Genomic DNA, 8,027 nt, shown 5'->3' on the forward strand with positions numbered 1-8,027 from the left:
ATGTCCAAGGATATTATTAGCCCGCTGGATAAAGAGTTCAAAAATATTCCAAGTAAAATCCGCAATGATCATCGTTGGTGGCCTTATTTTAAGGACTGCATTGGAGCAATTGATGGCACCCATATACCAGTGAAAATTTCTCCATCCAAACAAGTACCATATATTGGCCGAAAAGGGATTCCTACACAAAATGTTATGGCTTGTTGTGATTTTGATATGCGTTTCACTTTTGTTTGTGCTGGATGGAAAGGTACTGCTCATGATACTCGTATTTTTTTAGATGCTATACACAGAAAAGAGCTCCAATTTCCACACCCACCTAGAGGTATGCATTTTAATTAAATATATTATAATATAGACGTATGCATATTAATTAAATATATTATGATCGCAAGTATACTTTTTTAACTTTCATTAAATATATTAAAATACTAACTCATATATATATATATATGCAGGTAAATATTATTTGGTGGATGCAGGATATCCTCACATGTTGGGATATATGGGGCCTTACAAAGGGGAGAGGTATCATTTACCAGATTTTCGACGTGGAAGTCAACCAAAGGGTATGCATGAAATCTTTAATCATGCACATTCCTCCCTGAGATACACTATTGAGAGGACATTCGGATGCTGGAAAAGTAGATGGAGAATGTTGAGTACCATGCCCAACTTTTCTTATCATAAACAAGTCCAAATTGTGGTGGCTTCCATGGCTATTCATAATTTTATTAGAAATCGTGCAATCAAAGATTTGGAGTTTCAGCCTTATGATGATAATGAGGATCTACTCCCTTCTGATTGTTTAGAGATTAATGAACCACAGGAAGAACTGAGTGCAGAGCAAAGCCAAATATTGGGTAACCGTGAGATGGATATTCTGCATGATCATATTGCTTCTCAACTTATAGCTCGTTGACTTCTGAGTGCAGTGCAATTCTACATGTTGTTTTATTTTGTATTTGACCAAACATGAATGTTCGTTGTATTTTTGTTGCTACTACGTCAACAATGTAAAAAAGTATGAACAAGGTAAAGTTAGAGAGGATGGATATTAACTATGTGCAATCCTTGATTAACTATGTGCTAAGATATATGTATACCATGCTAGATTAATTGTGTCCAATCCTTAATTGTGTATTAGAAAGGCTAAACTGTGTGCCAGGCTATATGAAGTATATTCCAAGCCTTATTGAAGTACGCACGTAGAATATGCTAAATAATTTTTCATCTATGTGATTCTCGTCTAAACATCTAGTAATCATTTAATCAATTTTATCACCTAACTAGAAAAATTGTTAGAGAGATACCATAATACATTATCACCTACTATAAATATAATATTATAATACGTTATATCATAATACATTAATATGTTATGTTAAATAATTAAATATTATGTTATATTATGAAAAATTAATTTATACTAATAATTATAATATTTTATACCTTTATTATTGTATTATACTATAAATATTATATTATATTACATTACATTATAATACATTAATATGTTATTTTAAATAATTTAATATTATGTTATATTATGAAAAATTAATTTATACTAATAATTATAATATTTTATACCTTTATTATTGTATTATACTATAAATATTATATTATATTACATTACATTATAATACATTAATATGTTATTTTAAATAATTTAATATTATGTTATATTATGGAAAATTAATTAATACTAATAATTATAATATTTTATACCTTTATTATTGTATTATACTATAAATATTATATTATATTATATTACATTACATTATAATACATTAATATGTTATTTTAAATAATTTAATATAATGTTATATTATGAGAAATTAATTTATACTAATAATTATAATATTTTATACTTTTATTATTGTATTATACTATAAATATAATATATATTACATTATATCATAATACATTAATATGTTATGTTAAATAATTTAATATTATGTTATATTACCAAATATTAATTTACTCTAATAATTATATTACTATTATGCTATATTAACATAACATTATTTTATATTACAATAATATTATACTATATCGTATATTTATGTATTAATTTATGTTATGTTTTATTATGTTCTGTTGTATAATACTATGCAATGTCCTTTATGGTAATTTTGTCATACAAAAGTACTTTCTCAGTTTGTTTACCAAACACAAAACAAAGTACCACAGCACTTTACGAATGTAGTTACCAAACAGCAAACAGCTTTTTATAACAGCTCTACTTCAGACAGCTCTACTTCCAACAGCTCTACTTCCAACAGCTCCCCAAACAGGGCCTTAATATCTAATGAGGTTTGGATTCAATTTTTTGGAGATTGAGATTGATGATCTCAATCAAGGTTAGCATGCTTGATGAAAACTCTTGCTATGATAAACAAATAAATGGGATAGACTGTCAGTTCATGGTTTGAATAAAAATTATAGTTCTTATATGTTTGCTATTTATGGATGGACTAAACAACTTGCATTAGCATAACTTAAAAATACACGTATTAATTCGGAAGAACTTAATACTCAGATGCATCGTTTGACTATGTTGGATTGGGCTTCACAATGCCCATCTTAAGCATTGTAGCCATTGGATTGCCTTGATCAGATGCATAACATTGGTGCTTTAATTGAGTTGGAGTTTGCATTTCAAGTGATTGATATGATTAGCCCTTCAACTGGAGTAGGTTCCCAAGGAATGGTGAAGCTGAAGCATGAAGTTTGTTCATGCAGAGCCCGTATATAGATCGTGGTGAGCTAGTATTACCAAGTTCAATGGGAACAACAAGAGTACAAACCGGGGCTTGGAATGGTGGACAGGATGTATGGGCTACCACCGTCCTGGAATATCAGCTACAACATCGATCTCAAAGATCGAAAGGTACCCGACCTTTGAGTCTCTCAAGGAAGATAAATTTTGACTGGGGAGTGAATCCGATCAAAAGAGCCCGATCTTCTGAAAATTTGGCCTGCAGTGATGTCAGGTGATTTATCTTTCAAGTTTTTGCTAATGCCCAATACCACAAACTTGGAATATGTGGCCCCTTTGTCTTTATGGGCTTCCTCACTCTACCACTGTCCAAAAGGAGCAGGTTTGGACTTGTGAACCATAACTTTTATTCTTTTAGAGTCGGAAACTTTAGTCTTTGAAACCAATCGAATAGAAGAAACCATCAATAGAGCTACAAGGTTAAGGATCGATCAAAAAATGATCAGAACCATGCATTGAAATAAATCAACTTAGTTTGCTCAAAAGAATACTTTTGCCTTTGACTAGAACCACAATTTTCTTACAAATGCTAGAGATTTACTGCCAATCGACTATGAATTAGAGAGAGTAAAAGGTACCGAGTCAAGAGGACAATTGATATCAATACAGTCTAAGATGGAGATGGTATTTTTGTGCCGAATATTAGTAATTTGAAAAATTCCACCAACTCATAAACTCTTCGGTCATAGCAGGCCAAAGGTTAAGAGGGACAAAATGGTAGTCCAAATATAATTGCTCAGAATATGAGCAATGTGAGCAATAAATGAAGCCCATAGAAATGTAACGGTACACCACGACCATATGGTATGTTCAGTGTAAGGTATAATTTTTTTGATTCCTAACTAAGGGGTGTCTGAATCTGTGGCCCATTTGAGGCTTTACCTTTTAGTTTTTAGGTCCAATCAAAGTAGTAGCTATAAGAAAACCTGCCAAATTAACCAAACCTAGCCGGACTGCCCAAAGGAACCGTAGCTTCCAACCCAAGTATCTGACGTCGAGCTCCTTTTGCCGAGAAAATTCAAGAGGGGGACCATCTTTATTCAACAATCGCGCTTATGTGGATCTTTCGGCGCCACGCGTGGCTGTTTTTATCGGGCACGTTCCCATCAGTGAATGAAACCACGAGCCATTCGACAATGGCATGGACACTAGGTTCCAATTATATGGACGCTCGAGTCAACTAAATTTGTGCAGCTGGTCCAATTTGAAATCAATTTGGAGTTGGATTTAGCACTAGGGAGTAACGCAAGACGGTCATGACTTGGCATCTAGATAGCATTGCGTAAGACTATAAACTCTTTTTTATTTGAATAAATTACAAAAATTCTTTCTAGATTAGAGATAAATTATACTTACATCTAATAGTTTAAAAAAAATATATGCTTATCCTCCTAAAATTTATTTTTTTATGCAACACTTAAACTTATAACTTCATAGAACAATGGTCAAACTGCGAATCTTAAATAGGATCCATATACTACAACAGAAAAAATTTTAAAATGACTAAAATAACTTTAAATGACATAATAGCCACCTAAAGGGTATAAGAAAAATGCATGCATCCCCTTTCCATCTAAGGGTAATTTCAACTTTTTTATATGAGGTAAACAGTTTTACTAATTTTTTTTAATTTAACTAGATGTAAGTGTAAATTTTATAAATTATTGGATTGAATTGTAATAAACAAAAATCTCAATGAGATTTTTGTAATTTACTTTTTTATTTTATCCTTTGAAAGATAAAATAAAAAAGTTTGCTATCTGAATTTACCACAAGATTGATGCTAACTAAATGAGGTAGGGCTCATTAGCCATGTTTGGAGAGGATATACTGATAGACATATGATTCAGCATTTTCTTGTGCGGGAGGTTATTGCGATGAGGATAAAATTCATAAGACTTATTATCACGTCTATGAGATCTGAATATTAGCTAAGTCTTCAATTTATTTGGGTGGCTTATAACTAAAATAATTGGTACGAGGTTTTCAATGAAACATATTTTATGACTCGTCATCTATAATATTTGCTATCTAGAAGAAACATGGCATTGTAGTGTTTTCCTAATCCTACTCCTTGGTAAAATAGATAATGATGTCCTGCATTTCTAATGCTTCTCGCCCTCATGGCGCATTATTGATGTTGGGACCTAGACATCAAAAAAAATTGTTGTCCAAATCAATGGCCCTACGGGACCGCCAGTGCTGCTATTTTGGACCACCAATATTGCACTTGATTGATTCACATTGTTATGCTGATTAAAGCTTCTTTTTGGTTAATGCAAGGACTAAACATGTGATTGCTGATATGCAAATCCTCAAGACACATAATTTATACAGAATCAGCTGTAGTTATATTGCATGACTAAAATTCGTAGTGAATATAAAAATTTCATAAATGCTCCCTTGGCAGCACAAAAATTTAGAATATGCTGTTCTGAAAAAGAATTTTGAAATATGCTCTCTTGGGAACTAAGCTGCCAGCCTACTTGGATGCAAATAGATATCTAAAACGGGTCGTGTGTCAGTGCATGTAGCCTTTCATTCAAGCTTTATGTCCAAGCAAAAATAAGCCACATCTTCTCCACGAATAGTGGGAGCGGAAAAGAAAAGGACAGAAAGCACTACGACTGGTAGCTCTTTAATTAACAACATGGAATCAGACAGGGCACCGGGAGATTCGTTTGTTGTTTGCAATTCTAGATGATATGCCTAAGATTTCACGGTTGCTAGATAATAAAGTTGACCAATAGCAGCTTGCCATAGGGCCCAACTATGCAGTTAAACCCAATGACGTGCATAACTTGCAGATAGATATTGAGAAGCTAATAGGCACGACTCTCGTTCTATATAATTTATATTTAGGAACCTTCAAGTATGCTTGCTTTTACAATTTTATGCAGGTTTTTTTTTATTATTATTTTTTGAAGCTTTTGTTGTTTCTCTAAATTTCTACCTGACTTAGATATCGAAAGATTCATAAAATTCGACGAGCTTCGATCTTTTCACTCTTATTTTTAGGTCGGTCTCCTAGACCCAAATTGATCTTTTCGTCCGAGTCCTACCGACCATATTCTATTCGCCAGCTCGTCCACTACTCCCGGCCTGGATTTTGACAGGCAATATCAGACATGCTACTAGTATCGATGCATTATTTGGCTGTTATTAGTAACCAAGGTTTTGAAGTAATGGCCATAATAAAAAAGCTGCCGCAATGATTTCGCCCCCTCCGTTGCATCGCATATTCAAAGAGAGAAAAAGAAAATAGCTGGTAGAATAGAATATTTAGTATTTCAATGTTCTTGTATAACACAAAAGACTTTTATTATTTATATTTATACTATTACTATAAAAAATTTTATTTTTTTGGGTATTTTTTAAAACTTATAAGCGTCGGTAATTTTTCAGCCGGCATTTTTTAAAGCATCACAAAAGCGTCGAATAGGTAGGAGTTAAAAAAATATTTGTCAACATTTTTGTAAAGCATCGTTGGAAGTCAGTTTTTAGTGACACGCTTTTTTAGCGATGCTTAAATATGTCGGTTTTTGGCTCTTATTTTTAATAGCTGATATTTTTTTATAGCAACATTTTAACGCGATATAATTATTTTTAATTTTTTTTGAAATATATACATAATTTTTGTTGGACAGTTCTAAAAAAAAAATTATTTGTTTCTGACCCTCTGTCTCCATGAGGTACAGAATTCTACAAAAAATTTTAAAAGTAGTCCAACTCCATTTAATTACATCCACTGTATCATGAGAATCGAAAGTGGCGTACCATTCTGGAGGGCTGCTGGAGGTTGATGGAGACGTGGACGCCCCTGGATCTCGGCTTTGGAGGTGAGGTTGATGAGGCTATTCATTCCCATTTTCTCCAAACCCTTATCTTGGCAGCCAAACGGCAGGAAACAAACATGAAAACTTAAAAGCAATACTAAGCAGATCTCAAGCAAAACTTCGTCTATAACAGATCCAAGAACAGGTAAAACAAAAAGAAAAGGAAAAGGGGCACAAGACCCAACCTGAGACCAGGGAGGGCACGGCATCCTTCTTCGCTGCCTTCTTATCGCGGCGGTCGGATCCACCAAGCGCCGGTCCTCGCCGCGTGTTGCCGCAATGCTAGAGGAGGAGGAAGACAGAGCCGATGGAGGGGTTGGAGAGCTCATCAAGCTCAAGATCCAAGTCAAGAAAAGCCGAAGACGGCGTGAACCTGGAAAGCAGGGAGAGCGATCGAAGAAGAAAAGGAAGGAGAGAGGCAGATCTGGCAGTTGTAATTCTGGGAAGCAGGGTTGAGCATTCAAAACAGAGAAAGAACCAACCCCAAACAATACCTCATCGGACATTAATGGCGCGAGATCCGGCGCATAAGCGGCCAGAACGCTGGAGCCGTCTTCGAGCGCACCCCTTTCAATACTGTCAGCTCTGACTCGGAGAAGAAGGGGTGGGGTTCCTGGCGGCGTAGGAGGAGGGGGAGCTCGGTGCGGTTGAGGAATTGGAGAAGGGATTCGGACTTGGGACGTGCTTCTCGGGCGCCAGCGGTGCCTCAGTGTCCGCCATTGCCGAGCATTGCTCGCTGGGATGCTTTGCTGGGGAGGGGGAGAGAGGGGTTAGGGATTGGGAGAGGTTAGGGATTTATTGGGGTGGGGGTTGGGGGTTGGGGGTTGGGGGTTGGGGCGGGGCTGGTTGGAAGTGGCTTCCAATGACGCTTTCTAAAGCGTCGTCGCACTTCGGCGGGAGGGTAGATGTCTGTGGTACCTCCGATCGTCTTAGCGTAGCATAGTCGAATGGCCTGTGCCGACGTTTTCAGGAAGCATCGTGTCGTCGTAGCCTAGGCTTTTGACGATGCTTTAGGATTTCCACGACGCTCAAAAGCATCACGTAATCTGGATTCATCCTGGTGTTAGTCGGTAAATTTTGGTACAGTGACTAAATTATCGAAACTTTTCTTTTACATCGAAAGTTAAGAGTCGAAAAAAATTATTTTGCTGTAGTGTATTTAAATTAAATATTAGTTAAAATTTCAAATTTTTAATACTTTTTTCTTTATCAAAGCTCATACCTTCTGAGAAAAAAAAAGAAAACATTAAACAAATAGTTATTTGAAATTACCAGAATTATTCTTTCATTATTTTATGTACATATTTTATTACACTACCATTGTAAAAATTATATTAATAGCAAAACTTTGATGTCACACATTGTTAGACAAATAATAGTTATTATATTATATATACAATCAATAACAG

General features: G+C 34.9%; 1 long non-coding RNA gene across 1 annotated transcript; it reads right to left on the minus strand.

Annotated features, from left to right (window-relative positions):
* Nucleotides 1–6,382: 6,382 nt before the first annotated feature.
* Nucleotides 6,383–7,573, minus strand: LOC149753128 (uncharacterized). Its single transcript, XR_016395891.1, has 3 exons — nt 7,113–7,573; nt 6,804–6,991; nt 6,383–6,667 (listed from the first exon to the last, which is right to left on the minus strand). It is a non-coding gene; the product is annotated as an uncharacterized LOC149753128 (long non-coding RNA).
* Between the last annotated feature and the right edge of the window lie 454 nt (nt 7,574–8,027).

The sequence above is a fragment of the Phoenix dactylifera genome, chromosome 7 (assembly GCF_051530095.1).
Source record: "Phoenix dactylifera cultivar Ajwa chromosome 7, Ajwa_hap1_PhDact_Kaust_v1.1, whole genome shotgun sequence".
NCBI lineage: Eukaryota > Viridiplantae > Streptophyta > Magnoliopsida > Arecales > Arecaceae > Phoenix > Phoenix dactylifera.